The sequence below is a fragment of the Sus scrofa genome, chromosome 17 (genome assembly GCF_054392235.1).
Source record: "Sus scrofa isolate SSC_HxYL_T2T_F1_AM1 chromosome 17, Sscrofa_HxYL_maternal_Yorkshire_Landrace_v2.0, whole genome shotgun sequence".
NCBI lineage: Eukaryota > Metazoa > Chordata > Mammalia > Artiodactyla > Suidae > Sus > Sus scrofa.
The window spans coordinates 68,387,102-68,411,126 of NC_139399.1; the positions used below are offsets into that span (position 1 = coordinate 68,387,102).

The 24,025-nt window shown below is 46.1% G+C and overlaps 1 long non-coding RNA gene across 1 annotated transcript in view; it reads left to right on the plus strand.

Annotated features, from left to right (window-relative positions):
- Positions 1–24,025, plus strand: part of LOC102161661 (uncharacterized) — a 509,074-nt gene that overhangs the window by 474,501 nt on the left and 10,548 nt on the right. The gene's annotated exons all lie outside the window — the stretch shown is intronic.

A 24,025-nucleotide genomic window follows, 5' to 3' on the forward strand; every position in this document is an offset into this window, starting at 1 on the left:
CTGTGAAGTTTTGGTTCTGCCTCTTGTATGCACCACCTGGGGCTAGTCTGGGACTCAGCTAATATATACCATAGTTGAGCTCTTTGCTGTTCTGCTCTGGGTGTTGGCTGCACATGTGCTGTTTGAGGGTAAGCCAGAGACTGGGGTTGGCTTATGCCAGATTTGAGGGGACCCTTCTCCAGGCCTCTTCTTTCCTAAGAGTCTCCCCTACACTCTCCAGGCTCCCTTTCCCATCCCTTTTCCAGTTCTCTGTTGAGGAGAGTGGTTTTTCCAGTGTTTTACCTCCCATGTTGACCCCCCCCCCCACACACACACACGGTTCTATGACTATGGCCCTGCTGAGAGAGTGAGGCCCCTTTTCCCGGCCCTCTGACCAGAAGGGTGGGAGCTCTCTTCCAATTTGGGGTGCCCACGTGTCTTGTGCAGTGAAGCAACGGGGACCGTCCTGAAATCAATGCTAGGAAGCCAAACATGAAAGGAGAACTCAGAAAACTCCTCTGTATAGGTCACTTTTCACGTTTTGACTCCCCCTTCAAAAGGTGCCTGTCACTGGTTAACTTTCAGATTCCTTGGGTAGCTGATTTTTGTACTTTTTCTTGAGTTTTAAATGTAAGCAGTGGGGGAGTGGCTGTAGTGTGGGTTTACTCTGTGAAACTCTTTCCTTCCTAACTTGGGTCTTTCAAAAAATAATCCAGTCATTTAAGCACCCCAAGATCTACACGGTTAATAGGCTAGTGATCTGCTTCCAGGGTTAAAAGTGATAAAGAAAATTTGATAATATGTCCACTAAAAAAAACTGCACAACCTGAAAGTTGAGAGTTAAGTTTTATTTGGGGCAAAATTATGACTTAAGCCAGGGAGACAGCATCTCAGGTAACCCTGAGAAACCTCTCCTGGGTGGGTGAGGGGGAGCTAGGATATATAGGAGTTTTTGCTACAAAGGGCAGGTAGCAGGAACAAAAGAGGTCTGGGCTCAGGGAAACCATTCCTTTGATATGCACCTCAGCTATGGGGCCGGTATGGGGCCAGTATCCTGAATTTTCACTGCCCTCAGGGCTCACCTGCTGTCAGCCTTGGAGGTGACTGCAGTGGAAGAAGACTAACATTCTTTGTTTTATCCTTAACAGATAGCTCTGAAATACCGCCCAAAGAGGAAAGGGGACTATCAGGGTATGACAAAGGTGAGGGGGAGGTGCACACACCATACACACATTTTACAAAAGTTTGTTGCTGACCTGAAGATTACAAATAGTCACAGGGAGCAGACATCACCAGGAAGGATTTTAGTGTTTTTCTAGATATGAGGAGATGCAAGAATTGGGCACATAAAATCTTCTCTTAAAAATAATCTAGCTGTTTGAGGACTTGTTCTTCCAGTTTTCCCAGAGCTCCTCACTTCTGATCTCACCCTGAGTGCTGCTCCATGGGTGCTGTGGGTCGGCAGCTGCAGAGGCTCCTGATTTAATCCATGTAGAGGCTGATGGCAAGTGCTGGCAAGTGCCAAACTCCAGTCCACAAATGCAACTGAGTGAGAGCTGAATTTTTCATGGAAACAGTATGAAAAAGCCATTAGCTGGCTCTTTCTTGAGGAATGCTTATACCCAGATCATGTGTGCTTAGGAAAGCAGACAGAAGTGTCCATTCCTAAATATCTCTTCAGGGAAGCTCCCTTGGTCAGTTGGCCTTCCACCAGATCCCAATATGACGCCTACTTAAGGGAGGACATCGCCTACACACTGCCAAAACCTCACTCAAGGTAAAACCTCTTCAGAGCGACAAAATCGCCCCAAGGACATGTAAAAGCCAATGTGGTAATGAAACAGAGTGAATCCGGAAGGGAAAAGAAGGTCGTTGGAGCTGGGGCGGGAAAAGTGTGTGTCTCCAGTCCCCGTTTTTAGGGTGCTTAATTGTTGCCATGGCTCAATTGCCGCTGGATAGAGCTACACACAGGCACACACACAGAGAGTCACTCACAAAACCCATTCGGTACAAAAGATTTCTAAACAAAATGTTAATAAAAAGCAGAATTCACTGGTTTGGGCACATCATTATTCCATTCAGCAGATGATAAAGAACAATTAGCCAACAGAGACAAATAAGCCAGTAATGAACAAAGCCTCCTGCCTCGCATCTCCCATTTCTAAGCCAAGGGTGGAAAGCAGGGAGGGGGAGACAGAGCAGACCTCAGCAAATCTGGAACCAGATGACTCAAGCTTCTCTTTCCCCTGTGAATTTTCCCTAACCCCCTAGGCTTAGACCCCAAACCCCAAAGAAAGCCGTGGAGATGCCACGCTCTGGAGACCGAGTGGCTTGTGCATTTAAATATTTTCTTGGGACACTAGAAACATACAAACACAGCACACCCATCACCACCCACAGAAGCTTGTCTGCCTTCTTCATCTAGATGTTGGGAGACTGGAGGAAAAAAGTGCTTTTCTGTGTTAACTCAGAGGGCACCCTAATAAGCTGGCCCTTGAACGCACTAATGAGGGTCAGGGGCTGGGCTGAGAATTCAAATCCGTGGAGAGTCAGGTTAGCACTGTAGCTTCAACTCTGTGCCCTTTAAAAGCCTTTTACTTAAGCTGCTCAAAAGAAGAAAAATTATCTAATTCTCATTTTTCCTTTATTCCAACAGCTCATTATTCCAGCAATAAAATTTATAAATTGCCCATTAGATGTCTGGTCCAAGGGATTCAATAACATCAGAAAGAGTCTCTGGGCTTGAGGATCTAACAGGAGAGACAGTTATTAAAAAATAATTAGACAATAATTATCTAATTATAGTAGTGAGAGGTCAGCAGCAAAGGAGTGCATAATGGGAGAGGAAGATGCTTCACAGGGCTCTCACCCTAGTTCGGAAGTCAGAAAGTCTTCCTGGAAGGGTCAGTTAGGTCCAGAACGAAGGGTGTGTGGACAGGATCCAGTTCAAGGGCTGGGGGAAGGTGAGACCCTCCCCAGTACAGAGTGTGGCTCATGGCAGGGAAACTAGCACATGTGCATGTAACAAAACTAAGAGCCAGAAAAGCTTGGAAGGCCATACTGGAACTTTGAGGAACATCTTAAGGAAAAGTATTTACCTTTTTATTTATGCATGTGAATTGATTTTTTAAATGTTGGCTAACTTCTATTCTTCAGGCACTATCACGGACCCTTTACCAGAGCCGTCCGCAGGCAGCCACGACCCTGTTCTTTGGGAGCTCGTGTTCTAACTTCAAGCTTACAAATGACAAAAGTCCTAGATTAGTAGCTTCCTTGGTCAAGTCGAATCTTAAAAGAAAACTCTCCAAACTACTTGTGCGAAGAGTACCATCCAATTGTAGCATTTGGCGCATGGTGCGTTATTATTAGTATATTCCTCTGCCTTCCTCCAGCCCCATACATCTCTCCCGTTCCCTACCCCACGAAGCCTCCCATATTTCACTTATATCACCTCGCCCGCCTGCTTTCTTGGAGAACGCATATTGCTAGTCTGTCACGTCTCCCAGCCTCGCACGTCTCGCCTGCTTACCAACACTCAGCGCTGTATTTACGGATCTATCCGTTCAAGCAAGGCGAGCACCGCCTCTTTAACGTGGATGCTGTCCATGGTGTCCATCTACAGTGTGGTACTTCTCCCTCCTGTGCGTGTCCTGTTAGCAACCTGTGTTAGGGCTGCCCTGGCAAGCATAACCACGGAAGGTATGGCTGGTTCTTAGCATATGCATATGGTTCGTTTGACTAAGTAATGGTTAATGGTGGACTGATCATCAGTAGTTCCTGGTAAAGTCAATATTCCCCACATCCTTGTCCACACCTGGTATGACCAGATTTCAGACGTCATCCCCAGCTGATTCAGGGCTACTGCCTTTCATTTTTCCCATCTCTAATGACTAAATAGTGTGATCTCCTCGTACGCCTGGATGATCGGGACTCATCTTTTGCAAATCATCTCAAACCTGTTGTCTGTTCTTCTAATGGAGTTGCTTTTTACTTCGTGCTGTTTTGTAGGAGTTGGTTTTTATTCTACAGAGGAAAGGCCGAGTTCCCCACAATGTTCCACAAGGTTCTGCAGTGTCTGACCACATACGCACCCTCTCTCTTTGAGCACTCCCCCCCCGCTTCCTCCAGACACCTCTTGTCTCTCTCCCTAACATGTAAGTTCCAGGAGCATGGAGGCCAGCGTCCTCCAGACTATCAGCAGCACCCACCACGCCCAGATGTGGCAGACGCTCCGCTGACCTTTGTGAAGTGAAAGAATGGGAAGCACCTGCTATTTGCTTGGGGATTGTCAACAATCCGTACTTCGATGCTCTTGTTTTTATTTTTCCTATCATCGTGGATAAAAAGAAGATTTGAAAAGAGAAAAGAAAGTGTACCATTGGCTCTGTAGGGGGCTGCCTGCCTCTGTTCTTACCCCCCACACACCATGAAAATGATATGATATTAATAACCATGGTGCTTTTCCCACAAAGTCGATGCAGGTGGGCGATGCTGAAAGAAAATCTTGAACTAAAGACTCCATGGGTGTCAAGCGACCGTTCCTTAGCAGGCAACCTAACAAATCACATGTTGGCCCTTAGGCAAATATTCAAACCGGGGATCCTTCAGCAGGCGCCCCTGTGTTCCCAATCTCATCTTATCTCCAAAGAAGTAATGTTACAATTAGCAATTCAGAAACTCTTTTACATCTTAGTAACCATGCATAAAAATTAATTCAAGCAAAACCTAATTTAGAATAATAATAACATGCTTTCCTAATGTTTCCTACATTAATCATGGTTAAGACAGTTACTATAGCAGCGCTGCTGGAATTTATTGAAAATAACGTAATTCACTGTAGCACAAGTTCTCTTCTGAGAATGCTACTATTTGTTTAAGCAAGAGAGAAAGAAATAAGAAAGCACCCTGTTTCCTTTGAACTAATTTAAGGTTCAATAGCAGACACAGACCAAAGTAATAAAGTGCTGTTTGCTCTGAGGGGAGGTGGTGGTGACCTCGGATTTTTATGGTTAGATCAGTTCTAAATGTGTTCCTTCAGTCTCATCTCTCTTCCCTCTCTCAGTCTCATCTTCTTGCTCAAAGACAGGGAAAAAATACGAGATAGAGGCGTTGGGTCGAGCAGGGAGGGAAATGCTGCATATTGTAGGGGAGCCACTCCCTTGTAGGGGTCAGAATGGCATCAACCTTACTTCTGTCCCTCGAGAGTTTCTGGGGCCCAAACTGGGCTCAAAGATCGGAGAGCATGGTCATCGGCCAGCAGGAGTCTGGGAAAAGTCAACAGCATGAAGTTATGCAAGAGCTTCCCTAGGGAGTTGGCTTTTGGATTCCTGTTCCAATGGTGACAACAGGTGGAGCCCCTGATTTCAGGGGCTTCCAGGCAGCCAACTGTTCAGGATGTCCCTACAGAGCCAGCAGAGTCCTGGGTATTGTGGGTCCCCAGCGGCAGAACAAAATAGTTGTTCAAACCTGGGGTCACAGCTCTGCTGTGCTGCAGACTGGCTGCTCCCCTCTGGCCAAGAGTTTGACCTCACTGCAGCCATTTCTCCCACTATCACCGGGGTTCCCAGTTGGGCACAATTGACTTTGGGCACTGGATCATTCCTGATGGGGGGCCACCCTGTGCATGGGGGAGGGGGGGTTAGTAGCATCTCTGCCCCCCGGCTAAATGCCAGTAACACCCATATACTCAGTATAACCAAAAATGTGTCCACACTTGGCCAGAACCACCCCCAGTTGAGAACCACTCAACTGTAAAATAGAAATAATTAGAGGAGCTCCTTACTATGCAAATGAAATGAGGCAAGCCCTCCCGGGATCCATGAGACCCACAAGGGCAGACGACAGACACATGGGGTGAGTGAGCCTTGGGAAAGCCTCTGGCACATAGTTAATCCTTGATACAGTTACTACGAAAGCTCCTCCTTGACTGATTAGAGAAAATTGATTTTCCCCCCAAATACTTGAACACCGAGATGTCTGAGTTGATGAAACAGAGCTTTGTCTCAGCACACTCCTCACCGTTTTCACAATAAATGAGAAAACTTTAGTCCAGATTTTATGGAGACCATGTTTTAAGACAAACTCTCTCGATATAAGCAAGACAATTTATGTTTACTCATTTCTATCAAACGCTTCTGGGTCAGCATATCCCAAAAGGACTCTCTCCATAAGATAGGTTTTCTTTGACTTTTATACTCACTTTGGTAGATCGCTTTTTCCACTTTCTTGAACTTCCTTTTTTCTTTTTTTCCTCTTTGTAAGTCCCCAAACAATTTCAGAAACAGAATTTGCATTCTCCAGTTCACTGAAGACATATGTATTTTAGATCAACCAATTGTGCACAGTTCAAATATTGATTGGTCGCATGTGAAAACCAATTAGATTTCATCTTGGATTCTATTACTGGAAACCCTCTGACTATGCTTAGTCCAAGTGAGGGTGGAGTTCAAAAATGCTTTCATATCAGCTGTGTAAAAATTCCTTACATCATTAATTTTTTGAACGTTGAAATTAGCTAATTTACAATGTAGTGTGATTTTTAGGTGGTATAGATGAGTGTTTAAAGAATTAAATGTTTTTCTTGACATGGTTGTAGAGTCATAGGCAGCTGTAAGAAATAACACAGAGAGATGCCCTGTTCTTTTTGCTCAGTTTCCCACAGTGGTACCTTGCAAATCTGTAGTACAAGCTCACGATGGGCCTCTGACATGGATGCTGTCAAGATACAGAGCATTGCCGTGACCATAGGAACCCCTCCTGTGGTCCTTTTATAGTCACACCATCTGCCTGTCTAACTCCTAACACCTCTTCAACCCCTGGCAACCACTAATCGGTCTCCAGTTCCATAAGCCTGTTGTCATTTCACATAGCTTATGTCAACATAAAAAAAAGTGCATAACCTGAAAGTTGAGAGTTAAGTTTTGTGTGGGGCAAAATTAGGACCTAAGCCCTGGAGACAGCATGTCAGGTAGCCCAGAGAAACCTCTCTGAGGCGGGGGTGGGGGTGGGGATGGCTAGGATATATAGGAGTTTTTAAGACAGAGGGCAGGTATCAGGAACAAAAGAGGCCTGGGCTCAGGGAAATCATTCCTTTGATATGCACCTCAGCCATCAGGGCCAAAATCCTGAGTTTTCACAGAAACTCTCCCCTTGGAGGTGACTGCATTCTCAGATGACTGTGACATTCTTTGTTTTATCCTTAACTGCAGACCATGCAGCTGTATTTCAGATACTTGAAATACCGCCCAAAGAGGACAGGTGGAATATCAGGGTATGATAAAGGTGAGGGGAGAGCGTGGAGCCACGCACACACTTTGCAAAAGTTTGTTGCTGATCTCCTGAAGGTCACTGCCAGTCACAAGGAGCAGGCATCACCATGAAGGATTTTAGTGTTTTTCTAGGCATGAGGAGATGCAAGAAATGGGCACATAAAATCTTCTCCTAAAAATATCGACCTGAAGACCTGTGCTTCCAGTTTTCCCAGAGCAGCTGTGCCTCACTCCTGAATTTCACCCTGAGCTCTGCTGGTGGGGGGCGGGGAAGGGGGGGCAGCACATCAGCAGCTTCAGTGGCTCCTGATTTAATCCATGTAGAGGTGGATGGAGAGAGCCAGAGGTCAGTTCACACTTATATAAATGGAATCACTTAGAAGGTAAACTTGGGATTTTTCTTTTTCTTCATCAAGTTCTCTGGGGTTTCATCTATGTCGTTATGTTCAATAGTTTGCTGTTTTTCAGGGAGGAGTGTTGATACTCCGTGGCACAGACATACCACAATTTAACTATTCTCTATCAAAGTACATGTGTTTTTTTTTGTTGTTTGTTTGTTTGGTGTTTTTTTGTTTTTGTTTTTGTTTTTGTCTTTTGCCTTTTGAGGGCTGCACCCAGCATATGGAGGTTCCCAGGCTAAGGGTCTAATCAGAGGTATAGCTGCCAGCCTATGCCAGAGCCACAGTAATGCCAGATCCAAGCCGCGTCTGCGACCTACACCACAACTCATAGCAACGCCAGATCCTTAACCCACTGAGCGAGGCCAGGGATCAAACCCACAACCTCATGGTTCCTAGTCGGATTTGTTTCCACTGCGCCACAATGGGAACTCCTTTTTTTTTTTCTTCCAGTTTTGAGCCATTATGAATAAAGCTATTATGAATGTTCACATACAGGATTTGTGTGAATATAAGTTTTTATTTCTCTGGCATAAATGCCCAAGCGTGCAGTGGCTACAGTGTTTATAGTTTTTAGCGTGCAAGTCATGTACATGTATTGTGACATTTATATCTATTTATTTTTAACAATTGCAAGTAATATTGTAGTCTTTGTGAGCATTGCTATTATCGTAGTCTGTTTATTAAAAAATTAATTAATTTTTATGTTTATTACATATTCCACAATCACAATGACCTCTCTTATTAGTTTTAGGAGATTTTTTTGTAGATTCCTTTGGAACTTTCTAAGTAAATAATAAGGTCCTCTGCAAATAGAAGCAGTTAAATTTCTTTTTTTCATATATGTATTACTTTATTTTACTTTCTTGCTGTATTGCATTGGGTACAGCTTCCAGCAATATGTTAAGAGTGATGAGACCACAGAGAGGGAAATGTATGCTGTGTTCATGGATAGGAAGAATTAACATTAAAAATGACCTAAGTTTACTAAAGCAATCTGCAGATTCAGTGCAGTCCCTAGCAAAATCCCAATTACATTTTTCACCAAAATAGGACAAAATTTCTAAATTTTACATGGAACCAAAGAGACCCCCCCCCAAGCCAAAGTAATGCTAAGAAAAAAGAATGAAGCTGGAGGCCCTAACAATGAAATATTAGAAAAGGAGTACAAAACTACAATACCTTTTAAAATTGCACCCCCCCAAAATTAAATACCTAGGAATAAACCTGACCAAGGAGGTGAAAGACTTATATGCTGAGAGCTATAAAACATTAATCAAGGAAATTAAAGAGGACTCAAGAAATGGAAAGATATTCCATGCTCCTGAGTTGGAAACATTAATATCGTAAAAATGGCCATACTACCCAAGGCAATCTACAGATTCAGTGCAATCTCTATCAAATTACCCATGACATTTTTCACAGAACTAGAACAAACAATCCAAACATTTATATGGAACCATGAAAGACCCAGAATTGCCAAAGCAATCCTGAGGAACAAAATCAAGCAGGAGGCATCTCTCTCCCAGACTTCAGGCAATATTGCAAAGCCACAGTCATCAAGACAGTGTGGGACTGGTACCAAAACAGACATACAGACCACTGAAACAGAACAAAGAACCCAGAAATAAACCCAGACACCTACGGTCAATTAATCTTCAACAAAGGAGGCAAGAATATAAAATGGGGAAAAGACAGTATTTTCAGCAAGTGGTGCTGGGGAAACTGGACAGCTGCATGTAAATCAATGAAACTGGACACACCCTCACACCATACACAAAAATAAACTCAAAATGGCTTATAGTCCTAAACGTAAGACAAGACACCATCAAACTCCCAGAAGAGAGCATAGGCAAAACATTCTCTGACACCAACCTTATAAATGTTTTCTCAGGTCAATTTCCAAAAGCAAAAATAAGCCAATGCGACCTCATCAAATTGACAAGCTTTTGCACAGCAAAGGAAACCAAAAAGAAAACAAAAAGACGACTTACAGAATGGGAGAAAATAGTTTCAAAGGATGCAACTGACAAGGGCTTAATCTTTAAAATATACAAACAGCTTATACAACTCAACAGCAAAAAAGCCAACAACCCAATTGAAAAGTGGGCAAAAGACCTGAATAAACATTTCTCCAAGGAAGATATTCAGATGGCCAACAAGCACATGAAAAAATGCTCAAAATCACTGATTACTCGAGAAATGCAAAACAAAACTACCACAAGATACCACCTCACCAGTCAGAATGGCCATCATGAATAAGTCCACAAATAACAAATGCTGGAGGGGGTGTGGAGAAAAGGGAACCCTCCTGCATTATTGGTGGGAATGTAAGCTGGTACAACCACTATGGAGAACAGTATGGAGGTACCTTAGAAAACTATACATAGAACTACCATATGACCCAGCAATCCTACTCTTGGGCATATATCTGGACAAAACTTTCTTTTGAAAAAGACACATGCACCGCATGTTCATTGCAGCACTATTCACAATAGCCAAGACATGGAAACAACCCAAATGTCCATCAACAGAGGATTGGGTTGGGAAGAAGTGGTACATATACACAATGGAATACTACTCAGCCGTGAAAAAGAATAAAATAATGCCATTTGCAGCAACATGGATGGAACTCTAGAGACTCTCATACTGAGTGAAGCAAGTCAGAAAGAGAACGAAAAATACCATATGATATCACTTATATCCGGAATCTAATATATGGCACAAATGAACCCTTCCACAGAAAAGAAAATCATGGACTTGCAGAATAGACTTGTGGTTGCCAAGGAGGAGGGGAGGAGGGGGATGGATTGGGAGCTTTGGGTTAATAGATGCAGACTATTGCCTTTGGAATGGATTAGCAATGAGATCCTGCTGTGTAGCACTGGGAACTTTGTCTAGTCACTTATGATGGAGCCTGATAATGTGTGAAAATAGAATGCATACATGTATGTGTAACTGGGTCACTATGCTGTACAGTAGAAAATTGACAGAACACTGTAAACCAGCTATAATGGAAAAAAATTAAAATATTATATTAAAAAAATAAAAAGGATAATAATTCAGAAGGAAAAAACAAATTATATTACAAAGCTATATTAAGCAAAACAGCATGGTATTGGCAGGAAAACAGACATATAGACCAATGGAACAGAACTGAGAGCCCAGAAATAAACCTACACAGATATAGTTAGTTTGTGACAGAGGAGCAAAGAACATACAATGGAGAAAGGATGGTTTCTTACATAAATGGTGCTGGGAAAACTAAACAGCCACATGCAAAAGAATAAAACTATCTTATACCATACACAAAAATCCACTCAAAATGGAGTAAAGACTTGAATGTAAGACCTGAAACCATAAAACTCCTAGAAGAAAATGTGGGCAGTACTTCTTTGACACCTGTCTCAGCAATATCTTTCTGGATAAGTCTCACCAGGCAAGAGAAACGAAAGCAAAAATAAATGAGACTACATCAAACTAAAGAACTTCTGCACAGTGAAGGAAACCATCAACAAAATGAAAAGACAACCTACCAAATGGGAGAAGGTACTTGCAAATTATATATCTGATACGAGTGACTATCCAAAATAAAGAAGTCACACAACGCAACAGCAGAAAAAACAAACCCAATTAAAACACAGACCAAAAGAGCTAAATAGACATTTTCCCAAAAAAAGACATGCAGATGGCCAACATGAGCATAAAAAGATGCTCAGAATCACTAATTGATTAGAGAAATGCCAATCAAAGCCACAAGGAGAACTTACTTCACGCCTGTTAGAATGGCTATTGTGGAAAAGACAAGAAATAGCAAGTATTGGTGAGGATGTGGAGAAAAGGGAGCCTCATACTCTGTTGGTGGGGGTGTAAATTAGCTCAGCCATTGTGGAAAACAGCATGGAGATTCCCCACAAGATTCAGAATAGACCTACCAACATTTTAGAATAGACCTACCAGATTTAGTATAGACCTATCATGTGGAATAGTGGAGGCTATTCCACCTCTGGATATTTACCTGAAGAGAACACAAACGCTAATTCAAAAAGATACATGCACCCTTGTGTTCATTGAACTTTTATTTACAATAGCCAAGACGTGGAAACACCTCAGGGCCCGTCAGTGGATGGATGGGTAAGGAGATATGATACTCGGCCATAAAAATCTTGCATTTGTGAAATCATGGACGGACACTGAAGGATTTATGCTCAGTGAGATAAGTCAGACAGAGAAGGGTAAATACCAGATGGTTTCATGCACATGTGGAATATAAAAATAAATGAATGAATAAAAAACCAAAAGAAACAAACCAACACATAGATAGAGAGAACAGGGTAGCGGCTACCAGATGGCAAGGGGCAAAGTGGGCAAACGGAGCCAACTGGATGGTGACAGGTGGAAATTAAACTTTTGGTGGTGAGCACACTGCAGTGTAGACACAAGTTAAATATAATCCTGTACACATGAAACTTAATGTCATAAACCAAAGTTACCTCAATAGATAAAGTTTAAAAACTAAAAAGGTAACCATAGACATTGCATAAATGAACGAGGTTTTTTTGTTTTTGTCTTTTTGCCTTTTTCTAAGGCCACACCCATGGCATATGGAGGTCCCCAGGCTAGGGGTCTAATTGGAGCTGTAGCCGCCGGCCTACACCAGAGCCACAGTAATGTGGGATCCGAGCCACATCTGCGACCTACACCACAGCTCACGGCAACACCGGATCCTTAACCCACTGAGCAAGGCCAGGGATCGAACCCGCAACCTCATGGTTCCTAGTCAGATTCATTAACCACTGAGCCATGATGGGAACTCCTGAATGAGTTTTGCATTAAATAAATTTTATTTACATACAAAAACAGTGGAGGGAACAAATATGTTTGCCTTACTCAAAATAGTAGGTAAAAGCATTCAATCTTTCCCTGCCAATTTTTTCTTCACCTCCAGTTTTAATGTTTGCTATAGGGTACTGTTTGTTTGCTTGGTAGACTCTCTTTTCCATGTTGAAGAGCTTCCCTTCACTCCTATTTTTCAGAGAGATTTTTTGAATCATGATTGGGTGTGGCACCTTGCCAAATGCTCTTTTCTGTGTCAGCTGTTGTTATCACATCCGTTTCTCCTGTAGCCCGTCCATATGGCAGATCCCTTCGGGTGATTTTCAAATGCTGACCCAGTCTGGGTGCTTCAGTACGGGCTGCCGAGGACAGAGCCCAGGCCTCCGCTCAGCCTCGCCGCCGGGCGTAGAGGGTCATCAAAGCCGATGCGCCTCGGATCCTACATAGCTGTGGCCCCGCCGTCCTGCCATTGAGCAGTTACTTTCTAAACGGTTTCTGTCTGCCTCGGTCCCACTTTCTGATCCTCCAGTTAGAGAGCGTGGGCTCTGGGGGAAGCTTTTGGGTTGGTACCTGTTAGTGTTTCCAGGTGGCTGGGGTCTCGCGTGCTGAGTTTGAGGTTTATGAGGCCACAAAAGACCCAGAGTCATTCACAAACACATTTTATGGAGGCCCTAGAAGGTCTGCCTCTGCTTTCTACTTTTCAGAGTTTGCTCATGTTTAATGTCTATACTATAAATAGGTGTACGTCCCATGTAGCTCTTTGTCTATCTTTCGATCTATCCAGACCTGTCTATCTATCTAAAGAGAGACATGTCCCTATTTATAGCCCTATCAATCTCTATACATGTATGATATATGTAGAATTTGAAATGTAATCCTGTACACATGAAGCTTAGTGTTATAAACCAAAGTTACCTCAATAGATAAAGTTTAAAAACTAAAAAAGTAACCATAGACATTACAGAGCTATATATTATATATTATATAGCTCTGTCCAGGTCTCTCTCTATATGTGTGTAGATATGTGTGAGTACACATATATATGTATATGTGTGTGTGTGTGTATAGAGAGAGAGAGAGAGGGAGACCCATTTATAGTCCTATCCATCTATTTATCTCAGGGTTTTTACTAAACTTAGCAGGAGGAATGGGACTCTATTTTTCCAGAAGCAGACATCTGACTGGGTCTCATCATAGTCAGTGAGACGAGGCTGCCAGAGACGGCCAATCCAAAGACTAGCTCACGCATGGGCTTGCGAGATAATCACCTGCTCTGACCTGAGTTCCCATGTCAGTAAAAGGGGGACTCGTGGGATCTCCCTCATGGAACCTCGTTTTGGGCATCAGTGCACCTGGTACCAAAAATTAGGTCTATCTTGTTGGCCACGTTTCATCATGATGAACCTACTCCCAAACAGGGGAAGCATCTTCTCTCTGCGAGTGAGGCGGTGCGTCCCAGCCTGTTGCTGGCGGGACAGTAACACCTACCAGGGTGGGGATGCTGTCAGTCGAGCGGGTTGGGGGCCTCGTGCTTGCTTGGTTCCAGTGCAGTGGAGCTGGTGGCTGGAAAGCATGGTTGAAGAGGCAGCCTGGGCAGGACCTCAGCCCAGACCTGCCGCAGCAGAATCTGCCTTTGGCAAGGTCCCCAGCACCTCTGCGTTCTCCCTGCAGTGGGAAAGGGCTGGTCTGGAGCTTCTGAGACTTTCAGAGCGGAGCCCTGTTGGAGCTTCAGGCCTCAGGGAGACCTCAGCCCTTTTCCACAGCAAAGAGCTCCTGGGCGCAGCTTTGTTCTCGGACATGGGTGGGTGAAGTGGCAAAGGCAGAGGCCAGGAAGGCAGGCGGGAGTGGGAGAGTTCCGGGTCAGAGTTCTCAGGAGTCAGGAAAGAAGGGCCACGGCAGGGGAACATCTCCCACGGGGATGCACACAGCCTGCCGCATCCCTGTCTCCTCCGGTCCCCCTGGAGCGCCTGCTCCGTGGATTTGAGGATGCCCTTGTCCTGCTCTGTTCTGCACGCTGCCAAACGTGGCTTCGTTTGGCAATTAGTACAGATCCTGTTTCTGCAGCCAAAGCTCATGAGTGACCCTAAGGCTCGCCCACGTCCGCTGGCGGTTTTGATGGGAATGTGCAATCAGAACATGGGAAGAGGCGGCTGCTCTGCAAGGAAGCAGGGACATCCTTGGGAACCATATAGCCAGAGGCCACATCATTTGCAAACCCCAGGACTGAGGAGGGGTTACTCGTCAGGTCTGGCCAAGCTTGACAACAGACGTGGGGAGATGATTAAGAGGCAGGGAATTCTCCTGGGGAAAGCATCTTAAATACGGACCACAGACCACGATGCCCCTGCCCTGCCAGGCACCAACGTGCTGCTTCCCAGAGGCAGGCGCTTCTGTTCTTCGTACAGAGAAGGTGGCAGGGCGGAGAAAACATTCCTTCTTTCCTTTGTGTGAGAAGGTGTTGGAGGCTTAGGAAACGGGAGAATTGCAAGCCTCAGTGCTGCCGGCCATTGGCACATCCCGGAGCCTGTCCTGATACATGGTACCCCGAGCTGATGGCCGTGGTGTCCCCAGTGAACTTGGGGGTTCTTGCCTGGTTTAACACCCGCCCCCGGTGCAGGGAGCACATGGATTTTCTGGACACATGCTGCCCAAGCAGGAGAACGGCGGTCTTCCTATGAGGAATGTCAGTGCCCTGGCTGTAAAGCGTCAAAACGAGACACAAAAGAGGGAGGCTCAGAGTCTATCGCATGTTTAGATCCAGGAGCTCCCCCAGGACCTCCCCTGCCAGTTATTCCCCAGGCATTGCAGCCCCACAATTTTGCGTGACCAAACTTGCACCAATTGACAACGCCCACCAAAGCACCAGGGGCCAGGGCCACAGGCTTTGTGTGGCTAAACTTTCAATAATCGGGACCAGGAAGCATCCTTCTGTTTGCAGACTCAACCTGCCCAATGAGGTTGCATCTGGCTAAAACCATTTGAGAGTTGGAGGTACAACTATAATTGTCAGTTAATCATTCATAACCCAGAACGTTGACATTCAGAGAAAAATGAATCAGGACAGCATCCTATTCAGGAAAAGAATGCCCCCGTGCTGTGGGTATTGCCGTTGCATCCTCTGCCTAGGCCCTTTCAAAGGCACGAAGTTCAGAAAGAAACAAGAGCAAAACAAAAAAAATGTGAGGCGGGGAGAAAAGCTGAGAAGAAAAAAGAAGACCCCCGCCTCGAGGATTCCCTCTCCTCGGCCTGTGTCTGGATTTTATTTTCCTGGTGTCTCCAATGCCAAGTAAGTTTGGGTTCCTCAGTGAATATGATTAAACAGGAAAATGGCACATGTTTTTGCCGTTATTTTCCACGTCTGGGGTTTGGAGGAGAAACAGCTGATCGGGTCAGAGTTCTGTTCACGGCGTCTCTTTCTTCTGGGCCCAGAAGGACAGGGCACATGTCCCCACATGAGCTGTTATATTTGCGGTTTAGGGAGCAGTTTCTTCAGCATCTCAGGACGTGGCTTCACTCCTCCATGTGGCTTAGCGACCTGTCCAGCTTCTCCCTTTCGGCTCTTATGATCACTGTGTCACTGGAGCATTAAAGAGATGTCGCAACAGCACTGCAGTAATTATTTTCTGTGGCAGAAAAAAACCCCATATATTAGCTATTTAGCCAGGAGAAAAAACAACTTACAGAAATATCCCCCACCGTGAAGAAAAACGCACAGGATCAACTGTGTGTGTGTGGGGGGGAGTGTAATGATCAGCCCTCCCGTGGCAAGCCTGCAAGGCCCACCTTGGTCCTCGCCGGTGGTCAGCAGTGCTGGGAATGGAGCCGGGGCTGTGATCCAGAGGCAGGGCTTTCATCTGTGTCCTCACTGCAGGATGCCGCACCCAGGACTAGAAGCTGAAGTTTCGTCAAACACCCCAGCTGAGCTGAGGATCGCAGCGTCTGTGCCCCTTGGCCACTTCCGCGTTGTGACCACATGAAATAAACAAGAGCTCCTCCGCGAAGTGTACTGTCCTCCCCCACCACACCCACAAGGGGTGGCCACCCTCCCAAGACGGAGGGTAAGTGAGGTGGGAGGTGGAGACCCGAATTCTGTGCACGGAGGGTGGGGGTGGAAAATGCTGCAGCCGTTACAGAGAACAGTACGCTGGGTCCTCGGAGAGTCTGCAGAACGGAAACAAACGTGTGCAGAGAACAAACTTGTGGCTGCCAAGGGGGAGGGGGAGGGAGTGGGGTTGGTGGATGAGAACTCTTGATATTTAGCATGGATAAACATCTAATCAAATGACAAGGTTTTGCACAGAAAAGGAAACCATAAAAAAAAAAAATGAAAAGACAACCTACAGAATGGGAGAAAATAGTTGCAAACAGTGAAACTGACAAGGGCTTAATCTCCAAAATATACAAACAACTCATACACCTCAACATAAAAAAAAACAAGCAGTCCAATTGAAAAATGGGCAGAAAACCTACATTGACATTTCTCCAAAGAATCATGTAGATGGGCAGCAGGCACGTGAAAAAATGCTCAACAGTACTAATTATTAGAGAAGTGTGACTCAAAACTACAATGAGGTACCACCTCACACCTGTCAGAATGGCCATCATTAATAAGACTTCAAATAATACGTGCTGGAGGGGGTGTGGGGAAAAGGGAACACTCCTACCATGTTGGTGGGGGTGTAAGTTGGTGCAACCACTGTGGAAAACAGTGTGGAGGTCCCTCAGAAAGCTAAATACAGACCTACCATGTGATCCAGCAATCCCACTCCCGGGCGTATATCTGGACAAAATTACAGTTCAAAACATACATGCACCCATATATTCACAGCAGTCCACAATAGCCAAGAAATGGGAACAACCTAAATGTCCATCAACAGATGAATAGATTAAGAAGGTGTGGTACATATACGCAATGGAATACTACTCAGCCATAAAAAGCACTAAATAATGCCACTTGCGGCAACATGGATGCAAGTAGAGATTCTCATACCAGAGGAGGTAAGAAAGATAAAGAAAAGACCCTATGATGTCACTTATATGTGGAATCTAAACTATGGCACAAATGGACCTCTCTACACAACAGAAACAGACTCACACAGAGGACAGACTTGTGGTTGCCAAGGGGGAGGAGGAAGGAGTGGGATGGACTGGGAGTTTGGGGTTCGTAGATGCAACAATTGCATTTCGAGTGGATAAGCAATGAGATTCTGCTAGAGCACAGGGACCTGTGTCCAGTCACGTGTGTCAGAACATGATGGATGCTAACGTGAGAAAAGGAATATGTATTTATGTACGACTGGGCATTTTCCTCTACAGTGGAAATTGATAGAACATTGTAAATCAACTGTGATAAAAAATTTTAAATAGACCAAAAAAAAAAACGGAGTGACTAAGCAACGAGGTCCTACTACACAGCACGGGGACCTGTGTCCCATCGCCTGTGATAGAACACGATGGAAGATGATATCAGAGTATGTATATGCCACTGGGTCACCTTGCTGGACAGCAGAAATTGCCAGAACATGGCAAGTCAACTGTAATAAAATGTTTTAAAGTTAAAAATAAAATTACACGTGACCCAGCGATCCCAGCCAAAGGAAGTGAAGAGGATTCAGAGGGATAGCTGCATCCCTCCGTTCACAGACGCGTTGCTCATAATGGCCAAGAGGTGGAAACGACCCAGATGTCCATTGACCAGTGAGCGGTCGAGGAAGATGCGGTAATATAAAGTCCCGTAGAGAAACATTATAGAGATTTTAGAGGGGGGACTTCTGCCTCGAGGTGCTGAGTGGGTGAGCCTGGAGGACATCACGCTCCAGGAAAGAAACCAGACACAAAAGACACATGCTCTCCGATTTCACGGCTGCAAAGTCCTAGCCATCGAATCGTAGAAACCAAAGGAGAGTGGTGGTTGCCAAGGGCTGAGAGGATGGGGGCGGGGGGGGGAATTCGTGTTTAATGGGGACAGAATTTAAGTGCCACAAGGTGAAAAGGTTCTAGAGTCTGTTGCAGGACAGCGTGGATCTCAACACCACTGAAACGTACACTTAAAGTGGCTGAGATGGTGAACTTTACGCCAAGTGTTTTGTTTACTTCGATTTTTAAAAGAAGGATCTTGCAGGCTTTGCAGCACTGTCTTTGGGCTCAGACACAGCAAAGTCCAAGTGCAGGTGTGTGATCGTGAGTGAGTGTGTGAGTGGGGCCAGTCACCTGGTGAGCCCATCTCCCCGTCTGTGAGGGTGCAGCCTGGACTTTCTGCCGCCCCTCCTCCTCCTCCGGTAAGACACTCGCCTCTGGCTAGGAAACCGCCAGCCCTAGTCCACATGGTCCTGGCTGGTGCTCCATCAAGGTTCCGAGCCAGCATCCCCCAGCCTCAAGGGCAAGTGCAGCGTCCAGGCTGGGGGCAGGTGCCATCAAACCATCACACCCCCAACACTTTACACTGGACTCTGAGGAAGAGAAGCGCTGTCTCTTCCTCTGGCATCAGCAGCCTGGACACTGAGCCCGGAGCTGACGCAGAGTTGGAGACGATGGGCAGGCACAGCTCCGTGCTGGAGACGCCCCGGGAGCCTAGACCCGTTCATGTCTCTCGTTTCAGTCTGGTTCCTGTTGATGTCGTTCCGTCTGTCTCGGCTCCGTTAGCTTGCGGTGGGATTCTGTTGTTTGCAATCCAAGCCTTCCTCCCTGGTGAGATAAGGCTTTGCTGAAGCATAAACGGCCAAATGCACGAGAGCTTCTCAGCTCCGGGTGAGGACACACGATTTGGTCGTTCTTGATTTTGCTTTGTCGTTAAAGCTACACTGTGCTAGAAAATTGGGGAAATGAGAGGACAAAAGGAAGAGCAAGTGGGATTAGAGGAGATTTTTTTTATTGCAGAATTAAACCCCTGGGGAGAGAAACAAACCATGAAACTGTTGGCTTGGGTAGGGAAGCAACAGTTCTGACATGCGGCAAGCTCAGGGCGGGTACAGCTGGGGGCATCAAAGACCTGGAAAAGCAGTTCTGCTCTTCACCTTGACCCCTGGCAACCTCTGCCAGAGCAGAAAAGAGCATCACTCCCCGTTTCTTCCTTCTGTCCCGTCCCGTCTCTCTTCTCTGGCCACCAGCACCTTCAGGCTTGGTGGCCTCACAGGACCGTCTTGGCGGCTGCTCATCGGCAGACGGAAAATGGCAACAGTCACTCTCCTGCTTCACGGGAAAGGGGCGCTTCCTGTGACACAGTTTCCACCTCTGCCCGGCATGGGCGTGGCTCTGTGGATTGTGTAGAGTTGTCCAGCTTGCTTTTAATTTGTAATAAATGATGGCACGCTGAGGATGTTCCTGCTTCCTGCTTTCACCTTCCTCATGATGCTCTCAAGACTGGCTGGTGCTGCTACCCGTGGCTTAAGTCTGCTCGTTTTAATTGCCGCTTACTATTTCACTGTGTGAGCACACGACGGGTTAGTGCTAGGCGTGTCCGAGCTCACCTCCTTCACTGGGAGGGGCTGTCCCCCTAAGGTGGTGGCACCCACGGAGGCTCTGACCTGGCGCACAGGAGAGGTTTCCTCGCTCTTCGTCCTCACGTGCATCAGTGGTGTCTGCGATCATTTTGTTTTCAGCCGTTTCTTTTGTCAATTTGGTGAATAGGAAATGTGATCTACTTATCATTTTAATTGTCTTCATTTACTTCATTGACTGGTTGCTTGTGAGTTTGAACCTCCTTTCACGTCTGTGCACCGCTTTGGAAATGCAGACGTTTTGACCTTTTTTCCGTTAGGTTGTGGATATTAACCTTTTTTCCATTGCATTGAAATGGCCTTTCATTTTTGCCTATGGCTTCCCTTCTTCTGATAATGACGCTTTTCTTGCACAAACTTTTAAAAAAAAAGTATCCATCTTTTACTCGACAGAATCTGATGTTTCTTCATCTTGTTTTAGAAGTGCTGTTGTCCTTAACTGGGGTGTGTCTTAAGACACCCAAAGAATTCTAACGGACCCAAGTATTTCAACAGGGGGATGTGTGGTAGTGGGTACAGCCTGGATAGAATGAGGTCTACACTCCATGCCTTTGCTAGATGATGTCTCTGAAGCCCTGGCCCTTCCGCTGAGCCCAGAACAGAGTCACACCCGAGGCCCGAGGCTTGGCGGGCGTGTTTGGCCCTCACCTTAAGAGTTTCCGCTAACTGTCCCCAGAAGTCCTGCTGCTCTGCTCGCCAGCCAGGATCTTCTGCAGTCACGTGACACGTTTCCAGGCTCTAGCAAATGCGCTTCTAAAGGTGACACACGCGCTATCACACCTTTATTTGCATGCTAAAGAAATATTTTGCTGCTCTTAGTCTTTAAAATAACTGCCTTTCTGATGTTTGCTGAAAAGGTGAATAGTCTGAGATTTATTTTGAACACGATGCACTGCAATTTTAGGTCTTATCTACCAAATCGCCTCTTTCTATTGACAAACTATAATCAGCCTTCAACATAAATAAGGGCACACCTGGAGCAGTGATGTGCGATGCAAAGCCTCAATTTCCCACCACTCGTGAGGAGCACAGCCTCCCTCAGGTATGCACAGGTAAACCAGCAGGGCTATCGGAATCTCTATTTTTAGCTCAGAGGAATGTAGAAAAATTTCACTGCAAGAAAGCCACCCTTCTCCCCCACTTCCCACCTGTATTTGCGGTTCCCTTTTCCACAAATGGTAAAAAATACATTAATAAATAACTTTCTGCAATCTGTACAAGTTCTGAAGTCTTCAGAATTAATCTAGAGGGCACAGTCTCAGAGACGTGCGCATGAAAAGTGAGGGAACAGCATCTGTGCTGCCAGATAGAAAACACAGACACAGCTGCTGGTTTGTAGCCGGGATGCAGGTGTGGTCCCAGGAGGTGAAACTGGACACCGCCCTGTGGGGCTCCTATGTCCCCCATTTCTCGTTCTTAGGAGATGGGCTTCATTCAGCCACCGTGACCTTCCCTGAGTTCCAAGGGACAGGCTCAGACAGTTGCTGGTCAGGGAAGGAAGGACCATTCGAGCAACAGCAGCGCAGCCTCGGGACAGGATCCCGGTTCCCTCTCAAGGAACACACGTAATGATGTGTGCCGCTTCCACGCCCAAGAGAAACATTATATTCCTCGTGCTTCTTTTAGAAATGCATACTTTAAAACCGAACAGCTTAGAGTCCTTCCTTGTCCTTCTCCCTGGCTTAATTGCACCCTCGACACAATCACCCGTCAGCTAAGCACCAGGCGCCCCGAGCACGGTTGCCCGTGGTTTAACGCTTGTCAGCACAGGGTGCTTTTCAGGAACTTTCCTAGTTTGTTCTCCTCTCTGACCAGTAGGCCCTTTTCACAAGTCCTGCCATCCTGGGCGATGGCCCAGAGTACCACCACCGCGACCATCGCCTGACTCCAGCTTTGATGACTAAGATCCCCCCGAAGGAAGAAGGATGCATGCTTGTCCCATCCTGATTCCTAGCTGAAAACCTGCGTGTCTCCCTTTTACTATAAAACTCCTCTCAATTCTTTCTAAGGGGGGTGGGCACAGTTTTTAAGGCATTAGCCTGCTGTGACCCTCCTTTGCCTGGCAAAGCGATAAAGCTATTTTTTTTTTCTCCTTTACCCAAAACTCTGTCTCTGCGTTTCCATTTGACACCGTTTCCATTTGGCACCGGCAGACAGAGGCTGAATTCCGGCAGCAGAGGGGCGGGATGAGAGGGCGCCACTGCCCTGCTCCGTCTGGCTGAGCTCAAAGGCAGGCAGGGCTGGGAGGAGCCCAAGGCCAACCTCCACCTTCCCCTTCGTCTGGGTCAGAGCCGTGCAGACAGAATCCTCCGTGAAGAAGCTCGCCCTCCAGGACCTGCCATCCCCTAGGAATTAATCAGGGAATGTGATTGCTCTGCAAATAATCATCATTCAAGGAGACTTAGGGCCAGTCGGGGGCCCTGCAGCCAGAGATGGCACATCCGTTTCCTGTTTCCACTCTCTGCAGAGCCTGGAGGCGGAAGTGGGGGTGTGATGTAACCTCGCTGGAAAATTCAAGCCCACATTCAAACTTGGGCATGGTATCAACATGCCCGGGGTTGGGTTCAAGATGTGGGGTTTTGAATTCTGAGAAGCCCCTCAGCCCCATCCTGGGCACACAGTAGGTGCTCTGTGTTAGGCGTCACACTCGGTGCCTTTTGCCTCTTGGTGGTGCACAAGAACCCATCCGGATTCAGGAGGGTTTGTCTCCCGGGGAGACACTGCCTTCTGCTCCAGAGCAGGCCTTCCACGCCCACCGAAGTGACCATCACAGCCCCTTTCCTGCGTTTATTCTGCAACATACACAGCATTGCTTCTCATAAGGAAAGGCCGCTTGCACACAAACAGTTTATGTTCAGCGTATAACGAAATGAAGGAGGTGGCCCAGGGCGAGATGGAGTTTTTGCTGCCGCTTCCCTGCCAGGTAACGAGAAGCATTAAAAATACATTTGGCCCTGATAGGTTGAATTCATTTTAACTGGCATAAATAGGACAGATGAGCTATTCAGATGTCTGAAGAGCACCATATAATGAAATATTGATCATTTTCTCATGGTGCCAGCAGGAGGGGCCAGTAATTTGTTTTCTCTGGGCTTTGGTGGCACCAGTCATGAATTCTGTGTTGCAAAAGCTCATATCCTACACCCCGTTTTATTTACCTGTGCAGCCCACCATCCCATTTATCAGTTTAGAGAGGGAAAAAATAGAGCGTTAAACTTTTTACGCATGATCTGTAATGAACCCCGAATTGATGCCATGTACGTCCTCTGGGTCTCAGGGATTGAGAACCTCACCTTGAAGTCTTCTAGGATCACCCGTGGCCACAAACGTTTACCAAGAGTACTTTTTTTTAGGAGTTCCCGTCGTGGTGCAGCAGAAACGAATCCGACTGGGAACCATGAGGTCGAGGGTTCGATGCCTGGCCTCGCTCAGTGGGTGAAGGATCCGGCGTTGCCGTGACCTGTGGTGTAGGTCACAGACACGGCTTGGATCCCGCGTGGCTGTGGCTCTGGTGGAGGCCGGTGGCTACAGCTCCGATTAGCCCCCTAGCCTGGGAACCTGCATATGCCACGGGTTCGGTCCTAGAAAGGACAAAAGACAAAAATATAAATAAATAAATACTTAAAAAAAATCAGAGATGTATGGAAACTAGCTGTTCTTATCATTTGCCTTTAAAATGTGACACAGGGTTTCGTCTGGCCTCTGCCGGCTGACGCTGTGGCTGAATCCGTATTGGTTGAAAACTGAGCACATTTTTCTATGGTGAAGACATGGCTCGTGCAGCTTTCACGTCATGACGTCCCTGCAGAAACCCCCATGCGACGGGTTTTCTTTTACTTCAAAACCAAAGGAAGCGCAGCCTCCGCTGAGAAGTGCTCTGAGCTGTAAGACGTGGATGTGCTTGGATTTTGTTATTTTCCTCTCCGGAGAACTCTGAAGCTCTTTCTCTGACACTGGATTTCCGGTTCATGTCAAAGTGAATTCTCCAATAAAAGGATTGAAATCCCACCCGCGGCGCCTAATCTCCTCTCCTCTGCAGGCTCCTCTC